At 45.0% G+C, this 22,441-nt stretch overlaps 1 pseudogene; it reads right to left on the bottom strand.

Moving 5' to 3' along the window:
- Nucleotides 1-24: 24 nt before the first annotated feature.
- LOC140406154 (uncharacterized) lies at nt 25-22,403 on the bottom strand (annotated as a pseudogene).
- Nucleotides 22,404-22,441: the final 38 nt, after the last annotated feature.

Genomic DNA, 22,441 nt, shown 5'->3' on the forward strand with positions numbered 1-22,441 from the left:
TCCTCCATGAGAGCCTCCATCTTCTTAGCTGCCTTCTGTTAGAATGGTGAGCAAATGTGGAGATTCAGCCTCAAAGTTCATATGCAGATAGGCCTGCGTTAGGTCGATTTTACTGAATTTCTGTCCTCCTGCTAGGCCGGTGAACAAAACCTCAATCAACAGCAGCAGGTATTGATCCGCACATAAAACCAGATTGATGGTTGTTTTAAAATCTCCATAAATGCGTATAGTCCCGCCCTGCTTCATTACAGGCACAATAGAGGCTGCACAGCTACGAGCGGCGATGAGTTGACTAGTCGTTAATTAATACACTAATCTTCAATTGACACATTTGGTTAATATAAGATCCGATGGTTCAAAAAGACAATTTGTGGAAAACAATAGCTTTCTTTCTTACTAATCTTGAGTGGATTCAGCAATGAGCCTTATTCTTGACAGACTTTGACAGAATATGATGTCATGCAGTTTATTAAAATTAGGAAATATTCTCTTAGTTCAAATAATATCTGGTGGCTCTTCTGTTTCTTGGAACATTTAGGTGCAATGTTATTTTTAAAAATACACATTCATCTATGTTATTTTCCTTGACCTATTTATGACAGCGAATACGTTATTAAAGTGATTGATTTTAAAACTAGAATTGATTACCAAAGCCTACATACAGTTTGCTAAATTACAATGGTGATTACACTTCATTGAACATAGAACATAGAATTTACAGTGCAGAAGGAGGCCATTTGGCCCATCGAGTCTGCACCGGCTCTGGGAAAGAGCACCCAACCCAAGGTCCACACCTCCACCCTATCCACAGAACCCAGTAACCCCACCCAACACTAAGGGCAATTTTAGACACTTAAGGGCAATTTAGCATGGCCAATCCACCTAACCTGCACATCTTTGGACTGTGAGAGGAAACTCCGCGGAGCACCCGGAGGAAACCCACGCACACACGGGGAGAACGTGCAGACTCCACACAGACAGTGACCTAAGCCAGGAATCGAACCTGGGATCCTGGAGCTGTGAAGCAATTGTGCTATCCACAGTGCTACCCTGGTGCCCTTAAACATTGGATGTGAAACATTTTAGGACGTCCTGTGCAAAATTTTAACTTGTCCAGGAATTTAGACATATTACACTCAATTCCTTCATCATGATGATGAATAAAAATTCAATCTTCAACTTCTGCGATACCCATATATTTGTCACCATTTTGAAAACTCTTGTGAAAATCCAAACACACTGTGTCCTGAATGATTTGATTAAAAACACAACGAGTTGTTGTGATTTGGAATGTGCGCCTGAAAACAGCGCAAGAAGCAGTTTCAACTGTTGTCTTTCAAAAGGGAACTGGACAGATTCTTGAAAGGACAGGAAAATTGCAGGGTGATGGTTTTAATTGGATAGCTCGGCCAGAGCCGGTTGGGCAGAATGGCCTCCTGTGCACTCTGAGCTTCGTTTGCATTTAAACCGAGTGGTAATGAGGTGGAACCCATTTCCTATGAGGCCGGGAGAAGCCTAGATGACAGGATGGTTAGAAATGGAATTTGGATCAATACTTTAGGGAAATAAACCTGCAGGGATATAGGGATAGAATGGGGAAATAGAACTGACTGGTTTGCTCTACACAGAGCCAGCATGGCCTGGTCCCGAGTGGCTCCACTGTCTGCCCTCATAAACCTACACACTAAAGAGAGAAATTTCATCAGCTCCAGTCTCTCCAATTGAAAGCAGAAACGCATCTGAATCCAACCATTGTCATCACTTGTGAACTCGTGGTGTGCCAGCAGGTGGCGTGAGTGAGTGAATCCCTTCCCACACTCAGTGCAGGTGAACAGGCTATCCCCGGTGTAAACTCGCTGATGTCTCAGAATGCCGGACAACATTTTAAATCTCTTTGTGCAGTGAGAGCAGCTAAACGGTTTGTCCTCGGTGTGAATACGCTGGTGGACCTTCAGAACTGCAGCATTTTTGAAGCCCTTCCCACATTCCGAGCATTTAAAGGGTCGTTCATTTGTGTGAGTGACCTGGTGTACAAGCAGGCTGGATGACTGAGTGAATCACTGCCTGCACATGGAGCAGGTTATTGCCCCCCCCCCCCCCCCAGTGTGAACTCGATGGTGTCCGCAGGGTCGGTGCATCACTGAATCACTTCCCACACTCAGAGCAGACGAATGGCCTCCCCCATTGTGTACCCGCTGATGTCTCACTAAGTTGGAAGAATTCCTAAATCTCTTCCCACAACTGGAGCAGGTGAATGGCCTCTCACCGGTGTGAACTCGCTTGTGTATCTGTAGATAAGTTGACCGAGTGAATTCATTTCCACACTCAGTGCAGGTGAAGAGCCTCTCCCCAGTATGAACTCGTCAGTGTGTCGGTAAGTTGGATGAATGACTGATCCCTTCCCACATTCAGGACAGATGAACGGCCTTTCCCCAGTGTGACTGCGGCAAAGAATCTCCAGCTTAGATGGGGCTGTGAATCCCTTCCCACCTAGGGAGCAGGTGAACGGCCTCTCTCCGGTGTGAATGCGACGATGCGTTTCCAGCACAGATGGAGATGAAATGAAAATGAATGAATGAAAACCGCTTATTGTCACAGGTAGGCTTCAAATGAAGTTACTGTGAAAAGTCCCTAGTCGCCACATTCCGGCACCTGTTCGGGGTGGGGGCTGGTACGGGAATTGAACCGTGCTGCTGGCCTGCCTGGTCTGCTTTCAAAGCTAGCGATTTAGCCCAGTGTGCTAAACCAGCCCCAGATCTGAAACGCTTCCCAGCCACCACATTTGCACGGGTTTCTTCATGATGTGGATGCATTTGTGACTCTGCAGATTGGACAATCAGTTCAAACGTCATCCACACACAGAGCACATGTACGGTCTCTCCCCGCTGTGAAGAATGTGATAAATTTCTTCTGCTTTATAATTAGTTAAAGCTCTTTCCACAGTCAGCGCTCTGGAACACTCTCACTCGGGTGTGTGTGTCTTGGTGCTTTTCCAGTCACACTAATGATTAAAATCTTTTGAAGCAGACAGAACAGAAAACATTTCTCCTTCCAGCTTCAAAGGCCGATAATATTCCGGTCTCAAGGAAACGAGTGAATCTATCAGATCGAGACACATTTGAGATTTTGGTCTGTAATTGTTCCTCTTCTAATATCCTGGAAAAACAATACACAAAAGTTATCACTTTCAGTACAGGATAGAGATCCAGAACAAACAATTCTTTTTTTTAAAAATATATTTTATTCAAGATTTTTTGGCCAAACATAACAATATGTAGTGTTTCTTTTACACAACAATAAAGCAATATAAATAACAGTGGCCAGTTTTAAACAAATAAATAAATAATATATAAACAGAAACAAAAACAAAACTAATTGGCAACTGCCTTGTCAAAAATTAATACTCTCCAAAGATACAATCCAACAGTCCAGTGTACAATTACCTATAACAAATGCCTATACATATACAATAACATCCCTGAGAGTCCGTCCGATTCCTCCCCCCCCCCCCCCCGGTTGTTGCTGTTGTCTTCTTCTTTTCCATTCCCTCTATCTTTCTGTGAGGTAGTCGACGAACGGTTGCCACCGCCTGGTGAACCCTTGAGCCGAACCCCTTAATACAAACTTAATCCGTTCTAACTTTATAAACCCTACCATGTTGTTTATCCAGGTCTCCACACCCGGGGGTTTGGCTTCCTTCCACATTAACAATATCCTGCGCCGGGCTACTAGGGACGCAAAGGCCAAAACATCAGCCTCTCTCGCCTCCTGCACTCCCGGCTCTTCTGCAACCCCAAATATAGCCAACCCCCAGCTTGGTTCGACCTGGACCCCCACCACCTTCGAAAGCACCTTTGCCACCCCCACCCAAAACCCCTGTAGTGCCGGGCATGACCAGAACATGTGGGTGTGATTCGCTGGGCTTCTCGAGCATCTCGCACACCTATCCTCTACCCCCAAAAATTTACTGAGCCGTGCTCCAGTCATATGCACCCTGTGTAACACCTTAAATTGTATCAGGCTTAGCCTGGCACACGAGGACGATGAGTTTACCCTACGTAGGGCATCAGCCCACAGCTCCTCCCCCAGCTCTTCTTCCCATTTCCCTTTCAGCTCATCTACCATGATCTCCCCCTCGTCCCTCATTTCCCTATATATGTCCGACACCTTACCATCCCCCACCCATGTCTCTGAGATCACTCTATCCTGCACCTCCTGCGTCGGGAGCTGCGGGAATTCCCTCACCTGTTGCCTCGCAAAAGCCCTCAGTTGCATATACCGAAATGCATTCCCTTGGGGCAACCCATATTTTTCCGTCAGCGCTCCCAGACTCGCAAACGTCCCATCTACGAACAGATCTCTCAATTGTGCTACCCCTGCTCTTTGCCATGCTCCAAATCCTCCATCCATTCTCCCCGGAACAAACCTATGGTTATTTCTTATCAGGGACCGCACCGAGGCTCCCGTCTTCCCCCTATGCCGTCTCCACTGCCCCCAAATTTTCAATGTAGCCACCACCACCGGGCTTGTGGTGTATTTCTTCGGTGAGAACGGCAGCGGTGCCGTCACCAAAGCTTGTAGGCTAGTCCCACTGCAGGACGCCCTCTCCAATCTCTTCCATGCCGCTCCCTCCTCTTCTCCCATCCACTTACACACCATTGAAATATTGGCGGCCCAGTAGTACTCACTTAGGCTCGGTAGTGCCACCACCCCCCCCCCCCCCCCCCCCCCCCCCCCCCGTCCCTACTACGCCGCAAAAATCCCCTCCTCACTCTCGGGGTCTACCCGGCCCACACAAAACTCATAATACTCTTCTCAATTCTTTTGAAAAAAGCCTTCGTGACCACCACCGGGAGGCACTGAAACACAAAAAGGAATCTCGGGAGGACCACCATTTTAACCGCCTGCACCCTCCCTGCCAGTGACAAGGACACCATGTCCCATCTCTTAAAGTCCTCCTCCATCTGTTCAGAACAAACAATTCTATTTTCTCTGGAACATTCTTTCCCCTCTCATTCCCCAAAAGCCGTAAATCTCCCTCCCCCACACTCTCCCTCCATTCTCACTCTGCTGTATCTAATATTCACCCTCCCAATTCTCCTGAAGGTGCTGATTCAGGCTGATTGACAGATCCATGCTCACTGCTTCCTGTCCTGGACACAGAAACATGAAAATTTAAATGCAGGCTGCCAGACAGATATGTCTATATTACTGGACTAAAAATCATAGAATCTACTGTGCAGAAGGAGGCCATTCGGCCCATCGAGTCTGCACCGGCCCTTACGGAGAGCACCCTACTCAAGCCTACGTCTCTACCCTATCCCCGTAACTGTCACCCAGTAACCCCCACTTAATCTTTTTGGACACTAAGGGCAATCTGGCATGGCCAATCCACCTAACCCACACGGCAGCACGGTACCACAGTTGTTAGCACAATTGCTTCACCGCTCCAGAGTCCCAGGTTCGATTCCCGGCTTAGGTCACTGTCTGTGCAGAGTCTGCATGTTCCCCCCGTGTCTGTGTGGGCTTCCTCCGGGTGCTCCGGTTTCCTCCCACAGTCCAAAGATATGCAGGTTAGGTGGATTGGCCATGATAAATTGTCCTTAGTGTCCAAAAAGGGTTGATGCGGTTACGGGGATAGGGTGGAGGAGTGGGCTTAGGTAGGGTGCCCTTTCTAAGGGCCGGTGGAGGCTCGATGGGCCGAATAGCCTACTTCTGCGCTGCACTGTAAATTCTATGATTCTACATCTTTGGACTGTGGGAGGAAACCGGAGCACCCAGAGGAAACCCACGCAGACACGGGAAGAACTGCAGACTCCGCACAGACAGCAACCCAAGCTGGGAATCGAACCTGGGACCATGGAGCGGTGAAGCAACTGTGCTAACCACTATGCTATCAGGCTGCCCCTAAAAAAATGTGTTCTGCTCCTAAAAGTGTGTTTAACATACAGACTTGATTCCCTTTCTTTCCCTTCAATTGCTGCAAATCACCAATTGAAGGTCAGAATAAGAAAATGAATGGAAAGGGGAGAAAATAAAGTCTTTGACTCACAGATGTTGGAGACAGAAGGAGGTTTCAGTCTGTGTGAAGGTCAAACTTCGTTCAAACAAAGCCCGCGCTCTAATTGGCTGGGGGACCAGAGTGCTTCCGGCCTCCAATATTTTCCATTGGTTGCCGGCTGCCTGAAAACAATGGGCAATGATGTCACGTGGCACTGGAAAAACTTTTGTCTCATGGAACGCAGACAATTTGGCCAAAAGGATTAGCAGTATCCTGCACATGCGCAGCTGCCCCTCTCCCTTGGACGTTCAGTACCGGGCTGCCCGCCCGTGCGGCGGATAGAGAGGTTTACGCAGCGTGGGGCATTGTGGGAGGCCCGGCCGCCATTGCTCACCCGTAGCCCAGTCTCCTGGGATTGGAATGAAAAGCGTCACTCTGACACAATGTACATATGGGTGGTCACTGGATTTGATTGTGACGCCCCCCTTAGCAAAACAGTTTCTTAACTTCAGGTGTAAAGATTTAGATAGCTAGATTACATATTGGGAAGGGCGATCGGTAAATGTGAAACTGAACCCGAGAGTCAGCACCTTTAGGGGAGAAGAATTGGGGAAAAGCAAGATAACATAGTGGGATGAATTCGTGTCACAATCAATAGGAAGTGTGTGGGTGACAGAGATGTATTGGTTAAGAGGGAGAAGGTTTCTGCTGTTGTTGCTGCTGTTCAGGACCAAACCTTATTCATTTGAAAAGTTGGGGCTCATTTTTTGCTGATGTTAGAGACCACTGTAACTGGGCTGTAGTTTAATGCTCTGGGTTTAAGTACAATGAACCATATTTGCATTGAACTCCCTGTATCATCTCCTTGATGTGGGATCAGTTGGAACTCTGATTTACTGGGTTATCAGTGTATCTTTAAGAACTGCTGTTTGTGATCTCTCCTCATTCATTCAGGGATTCTCAGCTGAAATTATTTTACAAAACAGTTCGCGTTCAGCATCGCACCCAAACAAATCTCAGGTGTGGATTTGACAATTCCAAGTCTGAAATGTTTCATTGATTGAAATGACATAGAATAGATATTGAAGAAACATGCCATTCAGGCCACCTGGTCTATTTAGAATTAGAATGTACAGTGCAGAAGGCGGCCATTCGGCCCATCGAGTCTGCACCGGCTCTTGGAAAGAGCACCCTACCCAAGGTCAACACCTCCACCCTATCCCCATAACCCAGTAACCTCACCCAACACTAAGGGAAATTTTGGACACTAAGGGCAATTTATCATGGCCAATCCACCTAACCTGCACATCTTTGGACTGTGGGAGGAAACCGGAGCACCCAGTGGAAACCCACACACACACGGGGAGGATGTGCAGACTCCGCACAGACAGTGACCCAAGCCGGAATCGAACCTGGGACCCTGGAGCTGTGAAGCAATTGTGCTATCCACAATGCTACCGTGCTGCCCTAAAGATGGCTTTGTTATGGCTTTGATGCTTCACACATGGTTCCTCCCAGTCTTATTCACCTTCACTGTCAGTCAGGGCTCAGTGGGTTACACTCCTACCTCCTGAGTTCCAAGGTTCTGGGCTCATGCCCCCATTCAGGACTGGAGGACTACACTCAGGGCTGACACTGCAGTGCAATACTGAGGTAGTGCTGCTGTGTTGGTGTTACCATCCTTCAGATGAGATGTTAGTGAGGCCCAGTTTACCTGCTTCGTTAGATTTAAAAGTTGTTATGTTTGAGACGGGCAGGGGAGTTGTCCCGGTGTCCTGGTCAATATTTATCCCTCAATCACGAACAACAGCACAAAAACAGATCTTCTGCTCATTATCACACTGCTCTTTCTGGGGTTTTGTTAATTGTCGATAGTTTGTAGGGAGTCTACAAATAGGTACAGACAATGAGTGTGAAAAATTTGCAGGTGGAGTATAAGGCAGGAGGAATAGAGAAGCAGTATCCTAATTAAATGGAGAGAGATTACAATACTCAGTGTTACAGAGGGATCTGGGTGTCCTGGTATAGGAATCACAAAAAGTTAGTGTGCAGGTACAGCAAGTGATTAGGAAAGCAACTGGAATATTAGCATTTCTCACAAGGGGAAATGGAAGCTACAGCTATGCAGGGCCTTAGTTAGACCACATCTGGAATATTGTACACTGCATCTTCACCTTGTTTGAAAAACAAAGATATAATTGTGTTAGCTGTAGTTCAGAGAAAGTTCACTCGACACATTCCTGGGATGAGGGGCTTCTCTTATGAAGAAAGGTTGAACATGTTGGGTCCGTACCCACTGGAGTTTAGATGAAGGAGAGCTGATCTTAATGAAACATTTACAATCCTGAGGGGATTTGATAGGGTAAAAATCAGGAGGCTGTTTCCAATTTTGGGAGAGACTAGAACCAGGGGACACAGTTTATCAATATGAGGTCCACCATTCAGACGGAAATTGAGGAGAATGTTTTTCTCTCAGTGGGTCTTCAGTCTGTGGAATTCTCTTCCCCAGAGAGCAATGGGGCTGGGTCATTGAATATATTCAGGGCAGCGTTGGACATATTATTAACAGAGGCGACAAGGGTTATGGGGGTGAAACAGGAAAGTGGAGTTGAGATTACAAGCAGATGAGCCATGATCTTATAGAATGGGGCAGCAGGCTCGAACGGCTGAATGGCCTACTCCTGTTCATATGTCCCTATCCGGTTGTGCCTAAATTTGCTGCCATGTTTCCTACATCACAACAGTGACTACACCTCAGAAAGTACATCATTGGCAGCAAAATGCATCGAGAATTCCAGTGGCCCTGAAAGGTGTTATATAAATACAAGTCTTTTTTTCTATCTGCAAATCCCTCTGTTCCTTTCTCTTTCATGGACGTATCCAGCTTCTCCTTAAAGTCACGCACACATTGACACTCAAATTGATAAAGGAACCAAAGGCGACATGAGGGGAAACCTTTTTTTACAGAGCGATGGGTGAGGATGTGGAAGGTTCTGGTGAGAGTGTGGTGGAGGCAGATTCAATCGCCGTTTTCAAGAGGGAATTGGGTAAATGCTATAAAGGGAAAGAATTTGCAGGGTTATGGGGGAAAGGCAAGGGAGTGGCACTAGCTGAGCCGCTCTTACTGAGAGGTGACAGACACAATGGGCCGAATGGTCTCCTGTGCTGTGAGCATTCTGTGATTCTATGCTGCAAATCGTGGGATCTCCATGATCCATCAGGAAGTTATGGAATGGGGAGAATCGAGAGTCCCTCAAGTGTTGCCCCTCCCTGTCTGGGTCAGGTTGGATGCATAGCCATCAGACAACATCCTTCTCCCTCTCCAACTACGAATCTCTGTCCCCCACAACCCACATTAATCACTTTGAACTTGAACAAAAGGAGCTATCTGGCAGAAGGGAGACCAAATTCAAGGAGACTCAGCAGAGGTGGCAGCAGAGTGGTGTTGAATTCACACAATGAGATAGGAGATGAATCAGTCTTGTTGCCGATGGTACAGAATGTCCAGCAGAGGCAGTGTAGATGGAGCCAGATGTCCAATCTGGGCCAGAGCCCCTTGTATGTGATGCTGCTGGATCAATGTTAAAACGGCAGACTGAGACTGTGTAGTACAGCAAGGCAATATTACTGGTTTCACAAACCAGAGGCCATGTCACATCACCCACATCTCTCCACACTGCGTTTGACAAAGGACCTGTATCCCTCATCGGGTATCCCTGAGATTGTTGAATGTCTCAGCCATTAAGAATTGAAAGGAAGGCTGTGGGGCTCTTTGTCTTAGCAGACAAGCAGACTCCTGTTGGACAGCCTGGGATGTGAAATGCAGATGGCTTTTGTACAGCTCTCTTTGAATTTTGTCTGTATGGCCCACAATGCGTCTTCGGTGGATCTTCAGTGATAACGAGGTGCAGGTTTTCTATCTACTACCAGATCGCTCCTTTTGTCCGAGGGCATCACTCTTAAACAGACATAGATTCAGTCATATTTGTGTCTTTGTTCAGTGACCATGTCTCTCCACTGGTTGAGATCGTTGTCCCTCAACATGTCACACAATCTTATCAAAACTTCACAGGACTGTTGTCCCAAAAGCTTAGCTTATGTCTCTCTTTATGAACATGATATGTCAGACAGCATCTCGGATTTTAAGCATAGAGCTGGATTCTCCACTGTCAGGATTTTCCGTTGCACCGGCAGTGCACTGACACCCGGGAATTTTCCAATGGCGTGGAGCTGCCCACAATGGGAAATCCCATTGGCCGGCTGGCAGGACGGAGAATCCCGCTGCCGGAGGGGGTGGCGCATATACAACTGGTGCAGCGGGACGGAGAATCCCACCCATGGTTTTCCTTTTAAGGTTCAGAGGTAATTGATCAAAATATTGTCAACAGAAAGGCAACTTATTCATCTCATCTACACGTTCCTGAATCTCACTGGAATATAGGTGGACACCAGATTGATACATTCCAGTTAACTACATCCAAGGTGAGTTATTCTAATTCCTTTCTGTCCAGGACAATCAAACGTTCCCATCTGATCCCAGGTATTAACATATTCTGTTTGTTTATCCTTTATTGTCGATGTCAGGCTGGGTTTGTTCACCTTGGAGCAAAGGAGGTTGTGGGGAGATTTGATAGAGGCGGACAAGGTTATGATAGAGTTAGGTAAGGTGGATAAAGAAAAGCTGTTCCCATTAGCTGATGGGACAAGGATGAGGGGGACACAGATTTCAGGTTTTGGATAAGTGTTTCAGGGGGATGTGAGGGAGAATATTTTTACACAGCAAGTGGTAATGACCTGGAACTCACTGCCCACGAGGGTGGAGGAATTGGAGATAACGACCAATTTCAAAATGAAATTGATGGGCACTGGAAGGAAGTAAACTTGCAGGGGAACAGGGACATCGAGGGGGAATGAGACTGACTGGATTGTTCTACAGAGTCAGCATGGACTCCAGTTACTGAATGGACCTTGTTGAAGGTAACTTTGTGACATTGAACCCGAATCTATGCACCAAATATTTCTGACTCTTGACCAATGAGAAAAGTGTTACCAGCTTCCCCACAACAAATTGAGCCAATCAGCTTGGAGCCTCTTCTAACGATGAACTAAAACTTGTGTCAAACAGGGCGTTCTGGAATAGCTGGTACTCTGACCCCTTCCTGACCTTAACACCAGTTTTTTTTATTCTTAAAGCTACAGTACAGTATTTGACACTTAAAGAGACAACCACTGAAGACATTTCATCACCGAGCTTACGTACAGGATAATTTATAAATTACACAAACGTGTTAATGAGGTGATGTCTAACTGATCCTGATGGCTGACTCCAGCTATTCTCCATGGAATCACCGCTCTTTTTAGTGACTACAATGTACTGACATCACCAAACCTAAACACATAGAGCTTTCATACTCATCGATCCTCAAAGAGGCTGAATGCGCCCCGGTGCCCAAAGTGGGGAGTCACAGGAACAGGGTACAGAGGAGCCAAAGAGAAACCATTTAGGTCCAGAACATTGTGAAAATCCTTTTACTCTGGTTGTCTTTGATCCTCAAGTCATTTTTGCTTTTTTAAACCATGTTCGGTTTCATTAATAAACTTGTATCAAGAAAAATATTTTATTTTTCTGGACTTTTCATGATTAGATTGATGCACTTTAGGGAAAGTGGGTGAGAGGGGTTGACAGGCTCTTTAACAGAAAGCGAGTCCCTCTGAGGTAATTGGCAAAGGAGCCAGAGGGAGGAATGAGATTTTATTTTATTTTTTGACACAGCGAGTTGTTCTGATCGGCCTGAAAGCAGATTCAATGGTATCTTTCCAAAGAGTAAATACTTGAAAGGGAAGAATTTGCAGGGCTGTGGGGAAAGGGCAGAGCAGTTGGATGAATCAGAAGAGACCTTTCAAAGAGATAGCAGGGGCACAATGGGCTGATTGGACTCCTCCTGCAGCCTGTGAATCTGAGTCTCCTGTTTTTGTGCAGGTTAAAAGGGACAGATTTCATTGCAGCCTCTTCCTTGTATATGTATTTAAAGAGACAAGTTTATCTTTAGCTCTGAGTGACCACTATAACAATTGGTTGGAGGCCCATTTCCCAGTCAGTCCTCCAGCACCTTCCTGTCTCTCTATTAGTGCGACGCCCATGGCAGTTTCCCAACTGGGGCACAGGCCCCGTTATTCTCAGCTAAATCGGGCAGGAGATACAGAAGTCTGAGAACACGCACGAACAGACTCAAAAACAGCTTTTTCCCGCTGTTACCAGACTCCTAATTGACCCTCTTATGGACTAACCTCATGAAATGAAAATCGCTTATTGTCACAAGTAGGCTTCAAATGAAGTTACTGCGAAAAGCCCCTAGTCGCCACATTCCAGCTCCTGTTCGGGGAGGATGATACGGGAATCGGATCGTGCTGCTGGCTTGCCTTGGTCTGCTTTCAAAGCCAGCGATTTAGCCCTGTGCTAATCAGCCCCAGTTATTAACACTACACCCTGTATGCTTCATCCGATGCCGCTGCTTATGTAGTTACATTGTATACCTTGTGTTGCCCTATTATGTATTTTCTTTTCTTCCCTTTTCTTCCCATGTACTTAATGATCTGTTGAGCTGCTTGCAGAAAAATATTTTTCACTGTACCTCGGTACACGTGACAATAAACAAATCCAATCCAATCCAATTCAGCCCACAATTCCGTCTCCTGCCTGTCATTGACATGAGCAATACACAGACAATTGCCCGAGGCTCAAATGGGAAGTTAAAACTTGTGACTCTAAATCAACACTTCAACATTTGTCAGTGAAATATGTTATTTATACTGGGGGTTTTTATGATTAGATTTAGGCACTGGAGGCAAAGGGTAGGGGTTTTAAAGGGTAACTTTCCCTTTCTAACTCTGTATTGTCTATAGCGTGAGCCATGGCTCAGTGGGCAGCTCTCTCACCTCTGAGTCAGAAGGTTGTGGGATCACAATCCCAGTCAGGGACCTGTGGACAAAAACCAGTTCCAACATTCGTCGTCGCAGCACTGAGGGAATGCTGCATTGTCAGGACAGCCTTCTTTCAAGTAAGATGTTAAACTGAGGCCCTGTCTGCCCCTCTCAGGTGGATGTTCCCACAGCCACTATTTTGAAGAAGAGCAGGGGAGTTATCCCCGGTGTCCAGGTCAATATTTATCCCTCAATCAACATCACTAAAAACAGATCATCTGCTCCTTATCATATTGCTGTGTGTGGGATTTTTCTGCATGTAAATTAGCTGCTGTGTTTCCTACATTACAACAGTGACTACACGTCAAAAGTACTTCATTGGCTGTAAAGCACTTTGGGACATCGTGGGTGTGAAAGGTGCTATAGAAATGCAAGTTTTTAAATTGAAGGTTTCTGTTATCTGATGTTGTTATCCGGAACTTTATTGATTTCAGCCACCCCCCAACTTACCATTTAATAAATTCACTTTGGTTCAGACAAGACTTTAACCAATTAAGACAAAGGCAGTATTCTCTGGACAGTAAATTTAAAAATAAGTTTATTAAATGAAAAAGGTTTACTGAACAACTTTAAGACATTGACTTTTCCAACTTCATGTGGGTGATCAGTCTGTAGAAGCGTAACCCACTCTGGCTCCTTCTTTGACAGTAATTCTTGTGGGATTCAGCCTCGGGAGTCTGGCTCCTTCTTTGACAGTAATTTCCTTGGAACTCGGCCTCGGGAGTCTTCAGTACTTGGCCAGTAAGGAAGACCTTCAGAACCTCTACTTTTGTCCCCAAGTGACCATTACCTCACGTCAGAGTTGGGCCTGTTGTAACATGACAATTGGTCAATTTGGTCACTAGATTAATTTAATTGGATCCTAATTACTGACACCACCGTCTCTCATTATCTCAGACAGGAATACAATAGAACGGTTTCATAATATCCCTTTATCTGATTCTATACAATCCCTTATTCATACAGTTTCAAATGTTGAGGCTAATCAGAGGTTGAAGGTCTCTCTTTCCAGTACATTTATCCTCATTGCACATTCTTCACATGCACAGCAATTAAGCTTTTACATTTTTACAGCAAATAAAACTCAATCTCTTACTGTAACTACTGATTCATTATTGATTATTTTATTGTAACTCAATTAAGGCTCATTACTGAATCAGTCATCTGTTACTGACTGGTAGCTAATTAATACAGTGATCTTTAATTAATACATTTGGTTAATACAATATCCACTGGTTGAAAAAGACTTTTATGGAAGACAATCACTTTCTTTCTTACTAACTTTGATTGGATTGAACAATGAGTCTTAGACTTGAGCCAGACTTTGGCAGGATGATACCCTGTAGCTTTACAAAATTTTGGAACAATGTTACTTTAAACAGTTTCGCCTCATTCAGCAGTTTCTAGAAACAGTTTGGTTTATACAGAATGAATTTTTAAAATAAAGGTCCAGTTTCAGAATTTAACATGGCTTCCTTAACCTTGTTACTTATAACAGTGAAGTTGGACGAGTGATTGATCTTTTAAACAAAATATTATTAATGAGGCATACCCAGAATTTCCGACATTACAACAGTGACTAAACTTCAAAACTACTTCAAAGGCTGTAAAAAGCTTTAGAAGATTGTGTGGTCATGAAAGGTGTTGTAGAAATAGATATAGAATCCCTTGAGTGCAGAAGGATGCCATTCAGCCCATCGAGTCGGCACCGACTCTTCCAAAGAGCAATCTACCCATATCCACGCACCCGTAACGAAAGAGAAAATGCTGGAAAATCTCAGCAGGTCTGGCAGCATCTGTGGGGAGAGAAAAGAGCTAACGTTTCAAGTCCAATGACTCTTTGTCAAAGTTAACAATCAGAGAATGTGGGGAATATTTATACTGTGGAGAATGAAAGATGAGTCATAGCCACAGAAACCCAGGGAAACGGGGTAATATTTCCCACTTTCTCTGTCTGTTAGCTTTGACAAAGAGTCATTGGACTCGAAACGTTAGCTCTTTTCTCTCCCTACAGATGCTGCCAGACCTGCTGAGATTGTCCAGCATTTTCTCTTTTGTTTCAGATCCCAGCATCCACAGTAATTAGCTTTTATCCACTCACCCGTAACCCCATAACCTAACGTGCACATCCCTGGACAGTGAGGGGCAATTTATCAGGGCCAATTCTCCTAACCCATATATCTTAGGACTGTGGGAGGAAGCCAGAGCACTCAGTGGAAACCCACAGACACGGGAGAATGTACAAACCCCACACAGACAGTGACCAAGGTCAGAATTGAACGTGGGTCATGGTGGGGTGAGGCAACAGTGCTAACTACTGAGCCGCTCAATTAAATGTAATTTATTTTTACAACTTGTCAAACTTGGATATATCACACTCGGTCCACTCACGAAGATCACTCATAAAGACTGAGACTTGATTTTATGTAACAACCATGTTTTTCACTGCATTTCAAATACCCTGTGAAAATCCAAACACAGTATCTCATGAAGGTATTAGATTTAAAACAGAATGACTTGTTGTGATTTGGGATTCACTGCCTGACAATGGTGCAGGAAGTAAATTCTACTGTAACTTTCAAAAGGGAACTGGACAGATTCTGCAGGAAAATAAACTTGTAGGGCGATGGGACCAATTAGACTGTTCGTTCAAAGAGCTAGCATGGGAATGGTGGGCTTAATGGCCTCCTTCTTTGCCCTTTGATTCCTGTTTACATTTGAAGAAAATCTTAGACTTGAACCAGAGTTTGGCAGTATTTGGGAATTACCTGAAACTCACTTCCGAGGAGCGGGGTAGAAACGGAGATGATGGAATGTTTCCAAAAGGAAATTGGATGGGCCTTCGAGGGAAATAAACCTAGAGGGATACGGGAATAGAACAGGGCAATCATTTGATCAATAGAAATCTACAAGTTGTGAATCTTCGGAATTCTTTACCCCAGAGGGCTGTGGGAACTCAGTCATTGAGTGTGTTTAAAGCAGAGACTGACAGATTTCTAAATACCAATAACACAAAGGGATATGGGGATAGTGTGGGGGGAAAGGCATTGAAGTGGATGATCAGCCATGATCGTATTGAATGGTGGAGCAGGCTCGACGGGCTGAATGGCCAACTCCTGCTCCTATGTTCCAATGATACAAAGATAGGTAGGAAAGTAAATTGTGAAGAGGACATAAGGAGGTTACAAAGGGATATAGATAGGTTAAGTGAGTGCGGAAAACATCTGTAAAATTGAGTATTATGTGGGAAAATGTGACATTGTCCATTTTGGCACAAAGAATAATAAAGCTTATTATCTAAATTGTGAGAGATTGCAGAGCTCTGAGACTCAGAGGGATCTGGATGTCCGAGAGCATGAATCACAAAAGACAAGTATACAGGTACAGCAAGTAATTAGGAAAGCTAATAGAATGTTATTGTTTATTGTGAGGGGAATTGAATATAAAAGTAGGGAGGTGATGCTTCAGTTATACAGGACATTGTGGTGGGACCACATCTGGAGCACTGTGTACAGTATTGCTCTCATTTAAGGGATGATGTAAATGTGTTGGAAGCAGTTCAGAGAAGGTTTACTGGACTCATACCTGGAATTGGAGGCTGGTCTTATGAGGAATGATTGGACAGGCTGGGCTTGTGTCCGATAAGAGTTTTGGTGACTTGATTGAACCGTAGAAGATGCTGAGGGGCCTTGATGTGGAAAGGATGTTTCTTCGTGTGGGAGAATCTAGAAATTGGAGTCACTTTAAAACTAATAACTTGTCCACTTAAGGCAGAGGAGAACTTTTTCTCTCCGAGGGTCGCGAGTCTTTGGAACACTCTTCCTCAAAGGGCAGTGGAAACAGAGTCTGTGAATATTTTTAAGACAGAGCTGGATAGATTCTTGATAAGAAGGTGAAAGGTTATCGCGGGGGTCGCCGGGAATGTGGAGTTGAGGTTACAATCAGATCAGCCGTGAACTTATTGAATGGTGGAGCAGGCTCGAGGGGCCGAGTGGCCTACCCCTGCTCCTAATTCGTATGTTATCACACCTTTATAATAGATTGTAGCATTTGCCCTCCTACTGATGTCAGGCTAATGTCTGTGGTTCTCTGTTTTCTCTTTCCCTCCTTACACAGTGGGGTTACATTTACCACCTTGCAATCTGCAGGAACCATTCCAGAATCTATAGAATTTTGAAAGATGATCACCAATGTATCCACTATCTCTACAGCCACCTCTTTTAACACTCTGGAATGTGGAGCATCAGCTTTTGGGGATTTATTAACTTTCAATCCCATTAATTTCTCCAGTACTACTTTTTCACTAATACTAATCTCTTTCAGTCCCTCCTGCTCACGAGTTCCTTGGTTCTCTCGTGTTTTTGGGACGATTTCTGTATCTTCCTCTGTGAAACAGACACACATTGTTTAATTTCTCTGCCATTTCCTTATTGCCCATTATAAACTCTCCTGTCTCTGCCTGGAATGGACCCACATTGGTCTTTGCTAATCTTTTCCTGTTCACATTCCCATAGGAGCTTTTCCAGTCGGTTTTTATGTTTCTCGCCAGTTTGCTCTCATATTCTATTTTCTCTTGATCAGTTTATTAATCCTTCTTTGCTGAATTCTAAAACAAGTTCACAATCCTTAAGCTTACACTTATTTTGGCCATTTTAAGAACCTCTTCCTTTGATCTAATGAATTTTTAATATTTCTTGTTCGCCACAGTTTTCTTGTCTCAGATTCACTGAAAGAGAAGAGAGAACGAAATGCAGCCCTGGGTGTAATTGAAGCAGAAACAATAACAGTAGAATCCATCACTGTAATCAATTGTGAACTTGTTGGTGTCTCAGCAGGGACGAGGAAACACAGAATCCCTTCCCACACTGAGAACAGGTGAACGGCCTCTCCCCAGTGTGAACTCGCTGGTGTGTCTGCAGGCTGGATAATTTAGTGAATCCCTTCCCACACTGAGAGCAGGTGAACGGCTTCTCCAGAGTGTGAATTCGCTGGTGTGACTTCAGGCTGTCCAACCGTGTGAATCCCTTCTCACACTGAGAGCAAGTGAATGGTTTCTCCCCAGTGTGAACTCGCTGGTGTTTCCTCAGATTGGATATTTCAGTGAATCCCTTCCCACACGGAGAGCAGGTGAATGGCCTCTCCCCAGTGTGACTGCGTCGGTGAAGTTCCAGCACAGATGGGGATCTGTATCCCTTCCCACAGTCCCCACATTTCCACGGTTTCTTCATGTTTTGGGTCTCCTCGTGTCTCTCCAGGTCGGACAATCACTTGAAGCCTTGTTCACACACAGAACACGTGTACGGTCTCTCCCCGCTGTGAATGGTGAGATGATTTTTCAGGCTGTGTAACTGGTTAAAGCTCTTTCCACAGTCAGTGCTCTGGAACACTCTCACCCGGGTGTGTGTGTCTCGGTGCTTTTCCAGTCACACTGATGTTTAAACTTTGTTGAAGTCAACAGGCCAGGCAAACATTTCTCCTTCTAGATTTAATGGCCGATGAACCGAGTGACTCTGTCAGATCCAGACGTGATGTTTGAGATTTCTGTCTGTAAATCCTCTCCTTTGGAGTTTACAAAAGACATCACAATCAGTCCAGGAGAGAAATTCAGAGCAGATTATTTTAATTTCTGTGAAACAGTCTTTCCTCTCTCGTTCCCCAAAAGCTGTAAATCTCTATCCCACACACTCTCCCTCCATTCTCACTCTGCTGTATCTAATATTCACCCTCCCAATTCTCCTGAAGGTGCTGATTCAGGCTGATTGACAGATCCCTGCTCACTGCTTCCTGTCCTTCACACAGATCATAACAAATAGGAGCTGCAGTCGGCCATTCAGCCCATCAAGCCTACTCGACCATTCAATGAGATCATTGGCGGATCTACCTCAGCACCATTTTTCCACACTATCCCCCATATCCCTCGATATCTTCAATATCGAGAAACCTATCACTCTTGGTCTAAAAATACTTGATGACTGAGGCTCCACAGTCCTCTGGGGCAGAGAATCCCAAAGCTTCACCACATTGTCTTTAAATTCATTGCCGGGGGCAGCACGGTGGCGCAGTGGTTAGCACTGCTGCCCCTCAGTGCCGAGGACCTGGGTTCGATCCTGGCCCCGGGTCACTGTCCATGTGGAATCTGCACATTCTCCCTGTGCCAGCTTGGGTCTCACCCCCACAATGTAAAACGATGTGCAGGGTCGGTGAATTGGCCACGCTAAATTGCCCCTTAATTGGAAAAAAAAGAATTGGGTACTCTAAATTTATTCTTTTTGAAGGACAACTAAGTTTTGCATCCAGAGGTGTAATTAAAGCATCGTAAAAAGTGTGGGCTAATGGAATGATGTTTGGATGAAGGGGATTCCCTGTGGAGTTAATTAGATTTCAGCTTGGTAAGATGATGTCAGTACTGGGAGGAGCCACTGTTTCAGGCTTTTTGCAGCAAAGCAGTGTTTTAGTTGAGGATTAGTTCAAGATGTGAGCAGAGGTCAAGCATCTCAGTTCAGTTGAAAATATATGTCTGCAGCTAGATTAGCAGTTTCTTTCCAAGCAGTTCAGAAGAGTGTCATTCGAAGGCAAGCTGAAACAAGCTGAAACAGCTTCCCAAGTTTCTTCATGGTTCTGACAGGTTTGAGATCTTGTCTTTAAAGTGGTGACACAAGAGCTCTCTTTCTCAAAGAACATCTGTGTAAAGCAGGTATTGCTGAGGGCTAACTGTGTTTAACGGTGGATTGAGAGCTGAGATGTGTTTTTGCTGTTTGAGTGGGAATAAAGGTAGCAGTTAAGGGTTACTGTATTCACTGTATTGATTAGCATTGTTTAAGGGCTAATTGTCAGCTGTTTTCTGGTGTGATGTTATATATTTGAATATTGTGTCAATAATAAAGTTTGTTTTCACATAGCATGGCCCTATTTTGTGTGAAATCACTCCTGGAGTGAGGTATCCTTGCCTCACAGTCTGACAAAACACAAATAAAATATTGGGGTTTGTGCCCAGTATCCGAGCCACTGTTGGGGTCTGGTCCGGGATCATAACCGTGAGAAGGTGGGTTATGTAGGTGTTTAGAGCACTTTGCACCTGAGGAGCAGAGATTTTACCTTCTTTCAGTGTAGAGGCGGGTACAAATTTGTCCTTTAAAAAGCAGTTAGATAGTTACATGGGCAGGGTGGGTAGAGGGATATGGGCCAAATGCTGGCAAGTGGGACTAGCTTAGTGATAGAAACTGGGCGGCATGGACAAGCTGGGCCGAAGGGCCTGGTTCCATGCTGTAAACATCTATAACTCTACCTGGAACAAAATGTTTGTTCAGCTCCAATCACCAAGATAAGGGAGGGTATGGTCTTCCGAAAATCAGGCTTCATCAATTGGCCTCTCATCTTAGGTTCATAAGGGATTGGGTTAGGATGGAGCCAACATTCATCTGGCTCAATACAGAAGCAGACCAGTCAGTTCTCTCTCGATCCAAAACCAGCATAGGCTGATTATGGAATGCATCTCCATGCAATTTTTAATGTCCGTGATTCATTCTGAGTCTTATGCATTGGGTAAAGGATGGGACTCCTACATTTGACTGACTTGCTCCTCCTGGGCTTTCCATGAGTGAATTCAATTCAACTTAGGCCGGGAGTAGGGCACAGTGATTAGTGCTGCTACCTCAGCGCCAGGGACCCAGGTTCAATCCCAGCCTTGGGTGGCTGTCTGTGTGGAGTTTGCATATTCTCCTCGTGTCTTCGTGTGTTTCCTCCGGGTGCTCCGGTTTCCTCCCACTGTCCAAAGATGAGCAGTGAAAGTGGATTGGTCACGCTAATTTGCCCCTTAGTATCAAAGATGTGTAGGTTAGCTGGGTTGACCATGATCAATGCAACGGGTTACGAGGATAGGATGGGGAATGGGCCTCAGTGAAATGCTTTTTCTGAGACTCAGTGCAGACTTGAAGGGGCGAATGGCCTTCTGCACTATAGTTCTATGTTATCCGTGTTGTGTTTTTCATTTTAATTTGATTATGCTGTTAGTCTGCTTGTAATATTTTGGGGTTTACAAACTGAATTGTTATATAATCTTGCCCTCTTTCCCCACTCACGACTTTAACCTGTAAACTGGTTCTTCAATTAATCTGGCATTTCATCTCGAGGCTCTGCTCCCTCAAATATCCTGTTCCAAATTAATTCTGCAATGTGTTGCTTGGATGTATGTTGGCAATATCTCTTGTTCTGCTCTGTACCCATTTGCCACGATTTTTTCTGTTACTCTGTTGCATTCATAGTTTAAAAATTATTTAAAACATAACAAGTAATTAAAAATCTGTCCAACTCATCTGTGAATATATTCAATGACTCCACACCCCACTGGTCCCTGTGGAAGAGAAATCCAGAGACTAATAACCCTCCAAGGGAAGAGATGACTGGATTGCACTTTATCGCAGAACCATAAATAATATATCTGATGTGTACCATATAAGACATGCCTGTCTGGTATTAATTTACTGTCCCCTTAAATGTCAGCAATCACCTGGAGAAACTAGCCCTTTATTGTGAATATTAGGAAAGAGACCATCCTTTTAGCCAGACAAATAAATGTGTGAAGCTGAGGGAGCAAAGGATGTCAATGTGTTTCAGAGAGAGAGAGGGACCTGGGCCAAGCTTTGCCGAGTCTGCGCCCTCCCTGGATTCACTTCCTTTGCTACAAGTGACCAATTGAAGGTGAGAATGAGAAAATAAATGGAAAGGGGGGAGAAAAGAAACTGTTTTACTCACAGATGTTGGCGACAAAAACAAGTTTTCAGTCTGTGTGAGGCCCCAGTTTTGCTCATTGTCCAGCTTCCGCATTCAGAAAACGGGAAGGTAATTGGATGGTGGAAGAGAGTCCTTCCGGTTCACCAACTCTTCCCATTGGTCAACAACTTTCCTCCGCCTCACTCATTGTTCCCCCTCCTCGAGACAAGGTTTCCAGGCAACCGGCTGCGGCCAGAACAAGAAGTCTCTCGGTGATTCCCCTCTCCCCACCCCGGGACTGCGCATGTCTGAGGGAGAGAATGCGCATGTGCGAGGGAAAGCTCACCCTTGACCTTCCTGCTGAGGCGTTGACCAATGGGAAGGGTTGGATGACCGGAAGGACTCTGGTCCTCCAAGGCAATCCGCGCGGGCTTTGTGTGAATGGAGCTTGGACGTCACAGACTGAACCTTCCTCCTGTCTCCAACATCTGTGAGTAACTCTTTTATTGTCGTCACAATTATTACAGAAACCAATTTACAAGGCTCCAGGCCTCATTACACTTCAAATTGACGATTAAACACACGTCAAATTGATGATTAAACAGTCACTTAACACAAAACAGCTGCAAGGCACAAGGCCCAATTACATTTCACAATAACGTTGTAACAGTCATTGAACACAAACAGCTGCAAGGCGCAGGGCCGAAATTCGTTTCCAGATACCAATTAACCAGTCACTTATCACAACCA

The sequence above is a fragment of the Scyliorhinus torazame genome, unplaced genomic scaffold (assembly GCF_047496885.1).
Source record: "Scyliorhinus torazame isolate Kashiwa2021f unplaced genomic scaffold, sScyTor2.1 scaffold_328, whole genome shotgun sequence".
Lineage (NCBI taxonomy): Eukaryota > Metazoa > Chordata > Chondrichthyes > Carcharhiniformes > Scyliorhinidae > Scyliorhinus > Scyliorhinus torazame.